Raw genomic sequence first — 16,415 nt, 5'->3', positions numbered from 1 at the left:
AGTGACTGTACTGTGGTAGGATATTTTATATCCGCCCGTGTTAAAACCCACCATAGTGGCCCACGTAAGTGTGTCGCGTTCCAGGTCAGCCTGTGTAATACAGTGCCAACAGGCCGGCATAATTGTGTCGACTACAGAGGGGTAATCATCTCTCGTCAGTATTACAACCTATTGAGCGTGAAAACGAACAACAAATTTTATCACTGAATATAGACACGCCCTATCTCGGTGATAAACATCACTTAAACGGATTCATTACATCTAATAAATGTTTCCAGCTGATCTAAGGTTCTGTCTTACGTAACAATAAACACTTTTTATAAAAAAGTTATAAACGTATTCGAGAATTTATTTGTTAATGAAATCCAAAATAAAAATCCTTACTGATTAAATATTGTACAGATTTGTTTCTCATTATTCACTTGGAAGTTAGGTAGTTTAAAATTAATGAAACTGCAGAATGCCGTGTACTGAGATACAGGTTTATAACTTAGTTCGAGATATAATCTTGTTCCTTCTCTTCATACAACCATTTTATTGTATTTATTCAAAAGAAATACAAATATTACAATAATTAAAATCATATCTATAGAATACGTAATCTTATTTATATCTTCTTGCTATAAATAAGTTATCCCTAAGCGACCTAAGGATGAATTAAGCGAGGGATCTCCTTTGGAAGGTGATACTTTTTGTTTCCATTAATTCCAAAGTTACCTCTCTGTTGGAACTTTAAAATCTTACGCGGAAATATCATTAAAGCAACGTTTACATGTTACGTAAACAAACTTCATATTTACGTAACATTCTGCAGAGGTTTCAAATTCAATCGGTGAGTAATAAAATTGGATTCTTGTGAGGTAAAACTGGTACTGTTGCGAATTTTTAAATCAAAGGTTTTTTCGACCAGTATCGAATTCGAATTTCGAATCAGTTATCGAATAGAACTATTTATTAAAAGATATAAAGCAAGGCAGTGTAAATAATGATACCATAACCACAAATTGAAAAAAAAAGAATACGATAAAAATTAATGAATTCGAAATTTAAAATGCATTTGATCATAAAGATAACGCATAATACGCAACGAGAATGTCTATTAAACACACATTACGTATTTATAATAACGTTTTTACAGCACAGTTAAACATGGCGATGAAACTGCAAGTCCTTGAAACGCTTAATGTATGCGTAACTGGTGTTCGTGCAGCGATAGCTTCCCCTACATAAGAACCGTCAATTACGACGATTTATGAATAATCTCTTTCAACTTAATTGTATTCATTTGCATCTTATGTAACAGAGTTTTTCGACAAATGCTCGAACCTTATTGGTCAAAATAGCATCTCTCAAAGAACGATAAGAAACACTACATTCCATTTTCAAAAATATATAACGTGAAAATAGATTTACGAAATACAACGTATTAGAAATGACAGCAATATTCCCCTCGAGTCCCAACACATCGTCTATAGGAGATAGCCACAGACAAGTCTAGTCTATGATGTAGTTCCAGACGTCGGCGCGAGTTCACTGCACCGCACCTAACTTTTATACTTTATAATTGTATGCTGATTGTATTCTTACATTAGTGCGATGGCAATAAACGTGAATATTAATGCATCTTGAAGTGGATTCCGCTTCCGTAGCAGTATCGACGTGCCGAGAAATTTAGTTGCTTAGAAGTCTTTTTTCGCGGCAAAATTGCTCCTTATAAATAATTACCTAACACCAGGGAAAAAGGGACTGTTATGCCAGACTGCGTGACTTCCTGACCCATTTTCTACTAGAACAGCCATTGTAATGGGTCCCTAAAATATTTTTTACGATGGCATTGCCGAAATACTAAGTTGTACCTTCCGTTAATGCATTTGAGACAGTGCCGGGATCATAGGGAGACCGAAATTGCTGCAATAGTCACCCAGAGAAATTCTTAGACACCTATGAAACTATGGATCCATCCTATGTAAATAAAACTTGGTGAATGGTAGGTATGGTTAGTGCCGTATTTACCTTCCTTAAGTATATGCTACTGCCGCCCCGCATGTCCTGCGTCCGGCTGCTTATAATGCTGGGGCAAAAAAACCCAGTCACAACTATGCTGCCTCCAATGCCGTTGTCTATACGCCTATTGCCAAATCCGACACTGAATACTCCAACGGTACATTTAGATTTTAGATGAACCGACCTTTTGAAATCTAATAAAAATAAAACAAAACACAGTAATGATTGTTTATACTACATAATGATGATTATGTATACGCGAATGTTAGACATTGAAATAAAAATATTTTTCAGATTATATCGCGGTTTTTTTATATGATAGTCCCATGTAACCATGAATGCTGCAGTCTTCGAAAAGTTGGAAGAAAATTATAATATAAAAAACCACAATAAAATGTGAAAAATATTTTTATTTTAATGCCAATACACAATAGTACATTCGCTTTGTCTGTTGATGATGCTTATTTCATTTCACCCTCTAAAAATATATTCACCACATGAAACAAAACAGGCCTATCCGACAAAATCTGTTTTTATTCCTCTAGCTCATATCTTTTATTTACCTTAAACAGTTATTTGTCAGTAATATTAAATAAAGTCATTCCTGACACTCAGTAGATAATCCTTTATTTATTGTATTCAGAAGAAAAGAATTCATTACCACATTGAATATAAATGACTAATCAATTGACATTGTAGTGAATAGAATCCGTCGGAGCGCGATCAACAGCCGACAGAGCTCATAAAGCTTCATCCTCATAAATACATTGAATTAGTCGCGACTTCCATATTGTCAGAGCAGTTTCGAAACATCGCGTCAAACTACGATCACAGGCTGTGATCACAGGCAAGTTATGCTTATTTGAAAATAAAGCTGCGTTCTATGCTTTACCTTAGACATTTAGGCGAGCTGTACGCATAATAATCTAAAGGTTAATTACTCATAAGCCTAAATATAACGTAGAGCATGGTACCAAGCCAATTTCCAAGTAATTTAACATGTTTATAGTACCTAACTCAATAATACAATCCACATTGACTAATGAATAAATCAATTAACCATCAACAAGTTCTTATGAAAAAAAAATGTCCGAAAAGCCGACGTTTTAACAAATTTTACGGCACCTATTATCTTCTCTTCAACACCGTAAATTAAACAGCTAGGTAGATAGGAGAGTCGACGCGTCGGCCGACCAGTGGCGCGACACTAGCGGACAAGTTCACCGACCAGTGGGGCGACAAGTTCAAAGATTGGAATCTGTTTTCTTTGTCCGTGCGTGTGGTGCGGATCGGTCGGCCGACCGGTCCAGTTTTCCCACAGTGACATCTGCGAGTCGGTTCAGACGCGCAGTCGAGATTCTCTGGGCTCAAAGATTCTCGCAGGGCTCAGAGCGGGAGGCAGGTGCGTACGTCCCACAGGATAAGGGATTCAATTGAAAATCGGGCGGAAGTATTAATTTGTCAGTCGGCAGCGTGTTAATCAACGCATATAGGCGCGTGCCGAGCAATTGGCTTGCTCTAAATGCTGTTAAAATTTCGCAATTGGAGCATAATTAAAGGAATTTTACGAATTATTTCGTGCATAAAATTTACACGTAGGTAAACCACATTTAAGTTTATAGTTTTAAATGTATACCACGGTATTAAACTTAAAAACTGGTTTGTAATAAATGTTCTATTAATATTTATACATCAGATAGTGAATTTCAATGTTTGCGTGCATATTCGTCACTCAATTTAATATCAAATAGTTAAACTAAATGTTAGCTTGAAGGACCAATGAATAACAAATATATTAGGTTTCAAAATAAAGCATTATATTTACATGTCATTGTATTGTCTTGTAGTTCAAAACTGTTAACCACATGTCCGATTTGTAAAAGTCCTGATTTCTAAGCTATATGTTTTAAATTCTATGTTTAATGCGGCACAGTTCATTTTCACTATTATATCAAAATAGAATCAGTTGACTATAACAGATCCATGTATCATTAGTACTAATGTGTCAATTCAGATATACTTTTAAATTCGATTTTTCGATTATAGATGCTTGTATTTGATACTCAAAGTTAAGCAACGAGAGAACATTAAGCCGTCGGTCTCAATTGCCGCCGAGCAGCGCAGTCGGGAAGCTACCTCAGGGGCTCTGGAATTTATACTTTATAGTAGCACAAACCCTTGTCATCAAACTAGACACGATCATTCCGAGGGTTATCTGTCTATATAATAGTATTTTTTAGGATCTATTCCTTAAATGCATCAATATAAACATTTTGGACAAGTCACAGTGTAAAATCTTTAAAGTTATAATTTAAAAATAAAAGTATGACAGCGTTAATCTTATATTATAAAGGCAAAAGTTGGCGAAAATGTTTGAACATTTAGATGTTTGGATTTTTGTTGTATTTTTAAATCTCATTTTTATGAAATAAATGTCGATTACGTAGCGCAAAATACTTCACGCGAACGAAGCCACGAGCAACACCTAGTTCAATATAAATTCTAAATTATTAACGTCTTGTAAACCTTAAATATTATAAATCTCACAGGACACTACGCAAACAAAACGTTTAATATATATTACAAATATATTAATCGAGTTGAAACTCATTAAATTATTAATATTCGGCTCTTGCCATCTGAAACAGGTATCAAAGCGGGCGCAATGTGCAAAATGTAAATATTAAAGGAAAAACACGTCCTTTGATGAAGTAACATTTCATTTTTTAAATAGTTTTACCTTTTTAATGTCTGCTTAATCCACTGAGGGAAATATTTATGAACCGAGTGAAAACATTTAATCTGTTTCAATATTTAGTGTTTATTGTACGGTGGTTTTAATTAATTTAATTTGTTAATACGGTATCAATAGGGTTGTATATTGAGTGTTTTGTCTCTGTCGCTCTTATGTTATTTGAAGTAAGATAGAAAGTAACACAAGATATAAGATTGCGTATTAAAGTCCCAGTAAAACATTTTATTTGGAGCACTATTTAGTAAATATTATTTAATATGTGCCATTTTGTTACTCCAAGGAAATGAGTTTAGATTCAGCATTTAACGTCATCGATAAGATAGTAGTATCGTAATCTATAAGGCCATTAAACTCTTTCGAATTATCAAATATAAAGAGGAATGTATACGTGTCATAAAAAATAAACAATGTTGTGAATAAAGTAGATTTACCATCTCTACTTTTCAGTAGAGCATTAAATCATTTTTACCTAGAGATGTTGTTTACATATAAATAATATATTAATGCTGCTAAGTCAATAGCTCTAAGTAATCCCGTTTACGAAAAACTCTACTACACAAGAGAGGTTTTAAAAACTCAATTTTATTTTGCAATGGCGCGGAATTGTATATATAAATTGGTTAAATAATCTTGGTCATCTACACTCTGTAATTGGTAAGATTATACGAACACTAAAATTTCTTATATTATCGCCTTTATCATGTGAGCTTCTGGTTCAAATTGTATGAATTTAATTAAAATTCTAAATTTCATTTTTAATTATATTTTAGTATGCATTTTGCCAAAAACTGATGCTCACTAACTAGGACGCCATATTCTATTCAGACAGATTACGCGAAAGTAGTTCGAATTCCGAACGCTTGGCGGTGTCGTAAGTTTACGCAACCAATTTAATAAGAGCTTTGAGGATGTACAAGTATCCCCACCCTCAGTAGTTTTGCTTAACGCGGCGGAGGACGGGGAAGGTCAACTTAAGGTGGTGATTGACTAAGTACCTTTCACGATCTTGAGGCGCGGCGCGTCACTTTCCCCGCTCTAGTGAGTTTTTTCGAACGTAACATCACGATTACATCAATATCGCATGCGGATCGTTCCGCGTGCAAACTGCACCTGTGAAACGGAACGCATCGTTTGGACTCTACATTATTTGGTAAGAATTCGTTCGAAATTCGAAATTTTAAACAATATCGATGACACATTTGCTAAGAATCTACCGCGTGCACTAAATTATAAATAAAATTAAGTGATGAGGGTTTTTTATAAATTTAATAATCAAATTCTGATGCATCATCTATAAACAAGCAAGTAAAACATTTTTCATTATAGTTATTAAACGAAAGGGAATTGTAATTCTTTCAGTTGGCAGCTCTGATTAATAGTGATGTGGCAAGTTGTATTTTTTTTAATTACACCCAGAAGACACGAACAAAAAACCTTTAAGCAAAGGAAAGCATAGAGACAGAATTACGTGGCGGGTCGCAGTTAGTGTCACGAATGATGGATTGCGAACGGTGCGGGCCGATGTAGCGAAACGTAGGCCCCACGGCGCTCTCGATAACCGCTTTTGAAACCATAATAACACAACTTTACGTGACTACTATCTTCTTAAATGACATATAGAATAAACATAGTCTTTTAGTCCACATTATGATAAACATACGTAAATACAAGTCCGTCTCGTTCCTTGAATATAGAGCAGAAAAACAAGTTCTCTACTGTTTCATGTCAGAATCGCATATTATTATTAGGAATGTTTAATATCTTATGTATAAAAGCTATTAAGAAACATGTTAACCACATTATGAAGTAATAACAATTTATATTTTAATGTTAATGAATACGCGAAGCAACCAACTATGTAAAGAAGTTCGAAAACCAGTAGCAAGATATAGAGATTTCAAAGCTAAATACAGAGCTCTTTTACAAGTTTAATACGTCAAAGCAACGCCTAGGAACATCGTCCGAGACAGCAAACAAAGAGGCATATTACTCAACTAATACTCTGCGTTAATAATATGCAAAATGCTTTGATAAAGAACGAATATTTAAATTCGGAATCCGAATGGAACGTTTTATTGATAACGTAAATAATTAAATTCCACGCCGATTAATATGAACTACCTCTTTGCCTAATAAAACAACATTTTTTTTCGTGCATATCATGGATTAGAAACTCCTTTGTAAGTTGTAACAATTTAAAAACTATAAACATTTTATGTGTCATACCAACATAACGCAATACTAGTAACGTTATGCTGGCATTATCTACTCACATCACGCTAAGAATATCTTCCTTAACCGACAGGAATGTTAACTAAGATTAAAGGTCGTCTTCATTATACTATGTTTCAAGGGTATTTAATGTGTAATTAGAAAAATAATAAACAAAAATTCATGTTCAATATCGCACGTAAATCGAAACGTTCCGTTTGTTTGAGTTTCAATGTAGGAGAGCATATCGTACGAATTCCATTTAACCGGCTAGCCGCTGACGAAATAATGTGATTATTATTTAAGCGAAATACAACCTTAACGGCTTGCGATAAAGTCCATACCAATTGTATTAGTTTATAGGCATGGGCGTACATCGAAAACGCACCAAGCATCTATTTTTAAAATCGATGCGGTGACCGAAGTGGGACATTTGTAAAGCTTTTTCAATTAGGAAACAGAGACATTCGTCTTAGTCGACTGACTAGATAAGTCGATTTTGTATTTTTAAACATATAGCGTAATGCAAGCGCTGTCGATTTCGGCTTAAAGAACAAATATTCTTGTATGATTAATGAAGTTCTTTTTTTAAATTCTATAACAATAATAGTATCTCCTTGGATGTTATTTTATAACATTTCAATATAACAGATTAAACTCTGTATGTGAGCTAAAATAAAATAAAAAGCATTCATGCAATTAGAATTTCAAATACATATACAAATATATAGCCATAATATCAAGAATCTATAATATGTTAAGTGATTTATATCAAGATCTAATATGGAAATCTAGATAGATAAAATCTTTACAGTGTAAACAATAATATTATTACCGTTAAAATGATCACTTTGTAAACATTACACTGTATAAAAATGTTAATTAGTGCGAGGAGATTTTTAAATAAACACCACGATAATTTAAACGTTGTACGCAGTCTCGATTTTCGCGCGCAAACATGGCCGCCTGCCAAAGGGACTGTCCATTACCCACATAATGGTTTACTTTGCAGATTTTATGTTAGAATTGTATTGTATTTTATTTTAATATAATTTAAATGGTAAAATTCGTCACGTGATCTGTAAGGTCACGTTATTCGTTATACTAGTCACTTAATAAACGTGATTTTAATCATCTGTGAATATGTGTATAGTATATTTGCTTATGCGATTTAAACTTTAGTACTTGTCATTATAATATATTAATTTACCTATAATTAAATATTTATTCCGTATTTTAGGAATATCCTAGGTTCCATGGGTTATATAGAGCTCTAGGAATATTTTAGAATTATTTTTAGTACCTAAATATTTACGTTGTTATGTGTTATTTTTAGAGTTTTTAAATTATTAGATTAGTAATGTTTATATTGCAATATTCAAGATTACAATCGGGTATAAAAACGTTCCGTTAGACAAAATGAATTGAAAATAAAATTTTGATTGCAGTTTTTAACTATAATTAATGCCGGCCCGGGCGGGACTACAAAAAAAACGATGTATACATAATACGTATTTCGTAATTAATTCCCAAAGGTCAGATATTCATGCATGGTATAATAATTTATGATACATCAACTACGATTGTTGTTTGAAATAAAAAAATAAAGTATTACGTAAATCTATAGTCAATGAATCACCATTAGTTTATGAATTTTGACACCCCTAGTTTTATGACCTATTTTAAACTGTTACATTGATAGTTTAGTATCTGTCCCACAGGTTTCTTGCTGGTCCCCTCAAATTATGCTAAGAGACTAGGGCTGGCCCGATTCCGTTATAGCTACTACCTATGTCATTGGTGGTATTGCATTGGTGATAAAATTATGAGTTTTCTTCAATTCCAGGCTTCTTAGTCAAATTTTATTGGTGCATATTTGCTCATTTTGTTCTATTAATCCTATAAATGGATATTATTATTTTTGTGTCTCCTGTTTACTTTGTACCACATCGAAGGTAAAAGTGGCCCTTGCCACATCAGCTATCATAGCGACAGCAGAACTTTCTCCAACGCAGTGCGTTGAAGCGTGGGTAACATCTTTGCAATTTCTGCACAACCATTGTTTTCTTTTTTATATTGTTTTATTAAAATATCTTTTAGGTTTGGATGGGTCAATAACAATAATTTCCTTGCCTGTTTGCCGTGGGGATAAGGTCGAATATTGATTAGAGCTAACAATGGATTCAATTCATAAATTATCCTTACAAAAAAAAACATCAAATCAAAATTATCCTATAACAATAGTTTTAGCATCCAATACCTAGAAAAACCGTAAATTTCAAATGCAAAGTCGAATACCACAGTGAATTAAAATGAATTCACAAAAAATATATTCTATCAAGATGAACTCAATCATGTAACATAAGCCAAAAAAACTAAGAACGCAACTTGACCTACTTTAGAAACAGCGGGTTAAAGACTTAGAGCAAGCGTGCCAAAATGTTGATCCGTTGAAGAGTGTGTAAGATTGCCATCATGAGTCAAAACTTGCTAAATTGGATGTAATTGTATGTGCTGTTATCGTTTATTAAAATGATATCAGACATGTTGATATAATACACATTATAGATAGCGCCTCAGCGATTGATATCTTGTATGTTATATATTATTTTATGTATGTAGATAGTGCGTTAGTTACAATTATCCTGATTTTTTAAACATTGTTTATAATTTTTAACCAATCAAAAATTGTGTTTTCAGCGCTCTAGAATAATAGTCACCTTAAAGAAGTTCTTTATTTTATACCATTTATATTCAAAAACTTTTGAACATCAATAATGATAATAGTTGTCTTTTGCATATTGTATAATTTGCATTTGCTTTCACGTCATGCTATTGTTTCTGCCTCCAATACGTCAGAATATGTCCATTCAGCAACGTTCAGTAACATTTCATCATAAACAAAAAGAGGATGATTTTTTCCATCAATGGACATAACATACCTTTAGTACTTTTTGTTCTTTCTTAAGAATCTTCTGTCATATGAGCGTTACTATCTGTTCATTTTGTAGAGACCAAATTGCATTGTACTAGAAGGTTACTTAATGGAATAATTCATCACATTTTCCTCAATGTCAAATTTGATTGCACCAATTTTGATATCCATTCTCTACGCCTTGGCGGCTAATATAATCATGAATGCAGTCCAAAAGGAAAACACATCAAAATTATTTTACCAAATTACATTCTACTTTCAATACTGTGTCAGAAATGAAAGTTAATGAATCCAATTGAAGACAGATTGTGCGGTGGTTTTGCTTATTTGTATAGTTTATCAAATATTCGAATCAACTTCGTAGTAATTAACTGGATCAATGTAAATGCACCGTTTTTGGAGTATATGTCACGTTTGAAAGAAGTTAAAATATTAATAAGGTTATTATTAATTGTACTCAGGGCAAAATTTATGTAAATTATTTAAATTGCTCCAATCAAATAGATGATTTGTAGGCCAAATATATTCAAAATCCGCAAATGTTACCAATACACTTAAATAAAAAATATACATCAATTCCCAATAACACGGCCTAATTAAAACGCGCGACCATAATGCAAATTACCGGACTTATTAAATTCATAACGAGCTAGATTGTAAGCTAATCAAAGTCCCACAGTGAAGCCTCATCGGGCATGAAATATTATAAGAACAACATCTGGACAACGGCAACACTGGGAATATGTAACTTGAGTCTCGTCAAAATTTCAAAGTGCAACGTTGCATCTTTGAATACAAAGGTGTCACATGTTGAATATGGATTGATCGGCTTGGTACGCACTGGAGGTGCTCGAGTAATTTCAATACATCCGTTTTATACGTTCCGTTATTAGACAGGTCAAGATATTTTGTTAAATACAATGGTTGTTATATCTTTGTTGGTACAAATTAATACATTTTTGACGTTTCATTCGGTTGTAAATAGTTCTGGATTTAAATTACTTATCCTGGTCCTATAAACTGGCCAATGGCAACAATTTATTTGATAATTTGTCCACTGATACTGCTGATTTAAGTCTGATCGGGTTTGGTTGTTATTTTCACAAAATTACCCGAATTGCTTGCTTCTACTTCACTTTTTACCACAAATATTTCACGCTGTTTCATTTTGCTAATACGCAACGCCAGATATGGATACTCTTGCACTATGATAGTCAATTCAAGCAAGCAGTTCCCGTTAGATATCCTATAAGAGTACTCGTATAGAATAAAGAATGTTCGCAGAGCGTTCAAACGTAATGTAAATATTATGTGTTTACTGTTTACACATATTTGTTCGCGATCGTCTTCACTCTCCGTTACACCGATTGAAGGACAATTGATATCACCAGTTTCGATATGTAATACACTGATAAGGGCATAGTTAATTCGAGTTTAGAATTAGTTTGTTCTTTATTCTTGGTATTGAAATTTTGTATTAGATTCGAAAATCGAATATTTTATAAATTTAATACATTGATAAGATAAGTACATATATAGACAAGTCATTTTGAATGTAGAATTAGATTTTGTTATTTTTGCATGGCTATTGAAAATATTTTATTTTGATAGCTTCACCTTGAACTGTTAAATCGTTAATGATTATTTTACTTTGTTATTCTCGTATTATATATTCATGGAAACCAAGTAACCAAATAATTATTTCTTTTAAAACATACTAAGTAAGGCATGATGTATTTTTATTATAGGTATTTTGTAAATCAAATTTTATCGTGTATTTTTATGTCTGAAAGTCGACGCGGCTCTGTGTCCATATTTGTCTCCCTTGTAACTTGTTTATATAGTTCTATATATTATAGCATTTTATGACAAGTTATACATATAATCAGTGTCAATGCATAACAAACTTATATAATGGCTTTAAAACTATGTGTTTAATAAATTTAAAATGATCCTAGGCTAATGGTATGAACTTACCAAACTTCTTTAAGAACATCGAGGAAGGACTTAGATTCTTAAGTACCTAAACTGAGAATCGAAACCAAATGCCCACGGGCTTCTCTAAATAGAAGAGTAGCGAAGTGAGGAAAAAATTGACACTTTTATCGCTATACATTCGATAGCTCCGTTGATATTATCATAATCAATTTGATTAGTCGACAAAATATGAATTCTAAGTATTTAGTTAATAATAAAAAAATAGTAAATTTCTATCCACAGACATCAATATTTATCCACCGCCGACCTCACCGACGAGCGCAACTTATGAATAACGGACTAACCTATAACCACAATAACTGATGGCGGAAGATCACGGCCGCATACAATGTGAGCACGGCTCGGCAGCATGCTGGCCGTTTTGCTTGGAACATTACCTGAAATATTCGAAAAAAGAATGTCATAAGTTTGTTTTTTCTTTTCTCTCTCTCTCTCTCTCTAGCATGGCGCGGTTTGCGCATCTGCCAGTCATGTTGTAAGTTAAAACCTAATTTTAGATCCATAGACAAAATAAATATGATTGATGATATGTATTTACTTGGGTTTTTATTCCTTCATTTGCCAATTAAATAGATAAGTGATAACTATTTCACCGAATTCTAAATTTAAATCTGGGTATCATACTATCAACGCATCATTTGCAAATATCGATATTAGTGGCAAAATATCAGAAAACTCGTTACAAACTCCTATGAATTAAACTTAACTTTAAAAATGGAATAGCCATAACACATATATTCAATAACAATATTTTCACGAGCTAATATCTATGAAAGCATGCAAACAAATATCAACAAAGAGATTATCGGCGATGTTTCGGTACCACGTGACCACAGATAAGATAAATTCGTGCGATACAGCTTAAAACGCGTGCGTATTTCGATTAGTTTTCTACAAACGATTAGAATTGAAAGGGTCAAGAGCCTTGTATATGACATTGGTCCCGACGCGAAAAAAACAATATACAAATATATTGACAGAAAACAATATTGTTTGTTTAATTTATTGATAACTGGACCGATTTTGATTAAATTTCTTTTATAGAAACTGGGGCTATTGACATGTTTCTTCGATCCCCATATTGTTTGAATAATTATAGCTTACAAATTTAGTTGAGTTAATATAGATAAATAGAATAATATATATAACGTAGATCACATGAAATACAAAACATCTAAGCCATCGCAATATGTAACATTACGTAAAATCAGATACCAACTCTATAAACAAGAATCCAGCATGAGCATGAATTTTTTATCTGCGTGTAGCCTAGTTGTCGCAGATGCGAAATACATTTTAAAATATTTATTCACCGATAACCGCGGTGAGTAAAACATAATAAACATAGCTTCCGTCGCATCGGAAATTTAGTTATCTAAATTATACTCAATGAAAACAGGGGTTAGGGACTGTGGGCGTTATTGTTCCCGTCCTTGAGCTAAGAGCTGACAATTGAAGGCTTTAATAATGGAAATGTTACAAACTAAATAACACATGGACTTGTGCCTAGCTTCAGGATAGGAACAGCGTGTGAGAACAGGAATGTCAAGATATGGGTCTACATCGAAGCTATTGATTTTTCATTATGCTCACTGATATTTGTAAGCGTTTTATGGTTCGATAAGATTCTATGCACGTATTTATCAGGTTGACAAAGAAATTACCACATATAAAATAAGGTCTGAGACATTTATGCTCTGTTGCAAATCATAATAATAAAAATACGTCCCGAACAACAGTAGGTCACTCCGATCCCAGTTTCGCCAACTTACAAGAAACTATATGAGCCCGAGTACCTGATACGGTCAAGTTCAGTCGAAAGAGTGCACGCGCGAGTCTGGTGCAAGCGACCGCGGCCCGCGTGCCCCGACACCGTTACGCGTACATATCTACCGCCACCGGCCAGCCGAGTTTAATGACTGACTGCACAATGCGAGCGTGAAATGTACTTCGACGATTCCGTTCGAAATTTGAAAATGCAATTTCTTATTTGCCATGTGGCCAGTTATGTGACAAAAAAAATCCATTCCAAAATCAAAAATAAAGACGTTATTGAGTGTTTTGAATTTGCTAGAAATTTGCTTTAACTACCTACATAAATGATAATTATTGATTGATAATCATGTTTAACTTAACATGTACTACAAAACCGCAAGTTTCCTAGTTGGCTATCGTAAATGGCAATTAGTTTGCAATCTTGTCAGTGAATAATTTATCGCGCTGTTATAGGTTAATAAGTAATGATTTCAATTTGAAATTTATTACGTAAAATGAAAACACACTCAAATTCATTATTTATTTAAGTGCAGAAACATTCCATTTTTTAAAAATGTGTATGACAACACGGGTTACGCAACGCTTAAATGGCAAAATGTTACCAACGTTTCTCTTTGCAGTTGTGTATATGTAATTAAATAATTCGGCACGGTGTTATATGATCGGTACATCGGCCAGTTGCCAGCCTTTATCGTTGTTTAAATGCGGGAGGAGGTGGTCGATATCTTATCAACGAGTGATAACGCGCTACAAAAAACCGTATAACTTAACTACGACTCTATCATTCGAGTTAATGTTGTATTACTTTTTTTCTGTATGAAAATGTGGGAATATATCTTTTTTATAAGCAATAAAAACCATAATAAGTTTTTTACTATGCCTCACAGATTTGGTTATGGTTATTAGTAGGGAACGTATGAAAATAAACGAAAGACAAGATATATCTACAACGGTCGGTATTAAAGCTGTTATATAAATTTTACTACGACTACAAGCGTCATATAGAACAGTTAGTTCATTATACAAGAAAATAACATTATTTTCTTACAAAAATGTATTATTATATCTTTATATTATGTTTTATACGTTATGTTTGGTACCTCAGTCTCCCACTTATTGACCCTAATGTGTTTAAGGGCATTTTTTGTACCGGATCGATTCCAGCCACGGTTCGAACGAGCGTGGATTAATCGTTCGTCAGAATATTTTCTAGATATTTCTTACATTCCTTCTCAGACAAAATTATGTGATTTTATCCAATTTTCGTTTGAATCTTATGTAACTTCTTATGAATGTTATGATTGCGCAAGATGTTTGGATGTTTGTTAGAAGTAAACGCAATAACAGCTGAACGGATTTTGATGGAATTTGACGTACGCAAAGACCATCTTCTGGATTAACATAGAGTATAATTTTTATCCCGTATTTAAAGCGCGAACAATGACTAGTCCTTCTTCCAAAAAGGATTTTATTCTCCACGAAAAATTATCTTTTACTTGTAACACAAGTCCAAATATAATGTTGACCCGAGAGGCATTTCTCGACGGTCGAGAATTCCGGCCCGCTTTACCGGGCGAATACCGACTGATCCCAGTCTGACGAGGTTCGAACCGGTGACGGATTTTCACGGCGGCTAATGTCCAATCGGGTTCAAAACATCGATATCCTACCAAATACATATAGCAGGTACTTGTCAGTTGTCATTTACTTTGTAACCTAATTGTTAATATTATATTCTTGATATTACTATAGTTAAGTCAAAATTTAAATATTTAATGCATGTTGTGTTCACTTTAAGAAGGTTGTTCACTTTTGTCAATGAACTAATTTTACTCTTGAATTCTTGAATGAAATAATTTTACTCTTGTAAATTTTGTACTGTGTAGTTTTGTGAACCTAATGAAAAAATATCCTTAAAAACACAGATACATTGTATTTCTACGTGAAATTGGCAATGTTTCTAGTACATTTATTAAATGTACTTAGAAGGGGTACGTTATATCTTAGAAGGGGTTGACAATGGGCAGGCTGCCAATTACAAAAAAATAAGTCAAACCCTTTCTTCATCATACTTTATATTAATACATTGGAATAGCATAAAAGAAACAAAACATATTCCGCTATCTTGAAAAATATGTAATCAGTGTCATTCGATTTTATAAAGTTTAAAAATTCTGTGTAAGCTCAAACAATTTTAGCATGTGAATAATATTATGTTGTTATTTACTGTTGTGCCAAATAAAGGTTTTTATTATTATATTATTATTTATTATCGCAATCGCTCTGAGTTAAAGTAGGAAATAATAAACAAAAACTATATTATTTGCCAACACGACTCATCAACGGCAACATGGTGGTTGTTGAAACCTTAAATTAATTTACCCACAAGCCGCCATATGCATCTAAGAGTTTGCTAACTCAGTTACCTCCGCACTGGTTCACATGCCACTCGCTTAATCTTAGTTATTTTGATATTTGTAGGTATATATGGGGATATAACAATAAACATTATTATTAATTAAAGTTAATGTCTCTATGGTTTTTAAATCATGACGTAAAAATGTGACAAAAGAATGATCAGTCATAACAAGAGTTTATTTTTAAAAAGGCTATAAACCTTTTTTAGTTTATACACTTGAGCATCTATTTAAAAAACGAATAAATAAAAAAATATGAAATAAATTATTTAACTTGATTCATGGGAAGAAATATTTAAATTTAATAAAATTTAAATTT

General features: G+C 33.0%; 1 protein-coding gene across 2 annotated transcripts in view; it reads right to left on the bottom strand.

The window, feature by feature from the left end:
* The window catches only part of LOC115452495, a 91,199-nt gene that overhangs the window by 35,321 nt on the left and 39,463 nt on the right, over positions 1-16,415 (bottom strand). Inside the window, exon 1 of one of the 2 annotated variants that reach the window (XM_037437422.1) lies at positions 12,188-12,262. The exons of the other annotated variant lie outside the window; for it this stretch is intronic. The gene's annotated coding sequence lies outside the window, so the exon portion shown is untranslated. Of the gene's footprint in view, positions 1-12,187; positions 12,263-16,415 lie in introns of those variants that run through there. 2 annotated transcript variants of the gene reach the window in all.

Source organism: Manduca sexta, chromosome 11, assembly GCF_014839805.1.
Source record: "Manduca sexta isolate Smith_Timp_Sample1 chromosome 11, JHU_Msex_v1.0, whole genome shotgun sequence".
In the NCBI taxonomy this organism is placed as follows: domain Eukaryota; kingdom Metazoa; phylum Arthropoda; class Insecta; order Lepidoptera; family Sphingidae; genus Manduca; species Manduca sexta.
The sequence above is the reverse complement of the archived record's forward strand: the minus strand, read 5'-3'. Positions and strand labels throughout refer to the sequence as shown.